Below are 1565 nucleotides of genomic sequence, written 5' to 3'. Positions count from 1 at the left end.
GTTTTTGAAATCCATTCATATGTACCTGAATGCTTCGCATTTGCTGTGCTGCTTAGTGCCTGAAAGATTCCCAGAGACCATAAAAATAAGGCCTTAAAGTCAAAGGAGATCATAACGAGACTTAGAACGGAACTGGAGAGAACTTCATGCAATCGCTTGGGTTGTGACTTGAGGAACAAATAATGTTCGGCTTCCCTTCTAGGCAAATGCATCAAGTTGCTTTGTTCCTCCCGTAAAGTTTTGTGCCCCTCTGTTTAATGAATTTTTTTAACACATTGTTAGATGGTTTTAATTGTAAGCTGCCTCATGTAGGGATTCTAAAGAGGCAGCCCAGAAATATCCTAAATAAATAAATAGTTTCTTTAGTTGAACCGCCGAAGGGAGCTGTGACTCTTGAAAACTCTTACCCTACCCCCTAATCTGGTTGGTCTCTGCGGTACAATTGGACTCGAACCTTGCTCTTCAACTGCACATTACCATGGCTACCCCCTGACACAGTCTTCTTTAATCGAAATCAGCATGATATCATCGTCCGTCCTTCCCACCCCCACAAACCTAGCTGCCAGTGAAGGAGAGCACGGAAGTGCTGTTGCAGTGACATCGTATAGCACTGTTTTCAACTTCACATTATTTGGAAGGCCTGCCGGTGGGAATGTCCACATTGTCTCCCCGTTACCTGTAATTTGGACCAAAGCTAGCAAAGGGGAGAAATGGGAGCGGCTTTATTCACTGTGTCTGGGGAGTCTTCAAAGTGGACACCAAGGGGTGCTGAAGTTCCCTGCTATCATACTTCCATACCTTGTGGATTTAATTTCACACCTTTCCACCGCTTATGACTGCAGTGGGTTTTCTGGGAGCTAGTTGCCACCAGTGTTCCCTCTAAGCTGCGTTAGCGTGAGCTAGCTCACAGTTTTTTAGCCTCCGGCTCACACATTTTTGTCTTTGCTCAGGAAGGTTGGCTCCAGAGCAAACTCATTTATGCAGGAGCCAAATCGCTCTCTCACAACTTAAATGTCAGTAGCTCCCAAAGTAGAATTTTTGCTCAGAGGGCCTGCACAGCTTAGAGGGAGCGTTGCCACCCCATACAGGACTTTCCCTTCCTTTCGCAGTACAGTTTCCCGCTGACCCCACTGCACTGGGGGTTCCCAGAGGGAAATTAAAAGAGAAAAATGGGTTTGAGGGGTTAGGATCTCAACCACAGTATAACCCAACCAAACCTGGATTGATAACTGAGGCAAGACCGACAGGGATGAGATGGTTTGCTTTTTCAGGTGAAAGAGAAGAAGGTTTGTTTCAAACAAAGAACCACAACTATTAACAGTTAACCAGGAGTTGTGGGATGTTAGGTTTTACCTCAGGAAAACACACTCTCAAGGACGTTTATAACAGATCAACACAGTACTCTACTATGGCTAACAGTGCAATCCTAAACAGAGTTAGATCCTTCTCAGCCCATTGACTGCAGTGTACAGAGAAGAGGGTAACTCTGTTTAGGATTGCACTGTTAGAGACACTGCAGACCGAGCCAAACCCTGCTGGCTTCCCGTAACATCCCAGTACCCTCA

This window comes from Gekko japonicus, unplaced genomic scaffold, assembly GCF_001447785.1.
Source record: "Gekko japonicus isolate JY-2015 unplaced genomic scaffold, Gekko_japonicus_V1.1 scaffold5077, whole genome shotgun sequence".
NCBI lineage: Eukaryota > Metazoa > Chordata > Lepidosauria > Squamata > Gekkonidae > Gekko > Gekko japonicus.
This window is presented reverse-complemented; position numbering follows the sequence as displayed.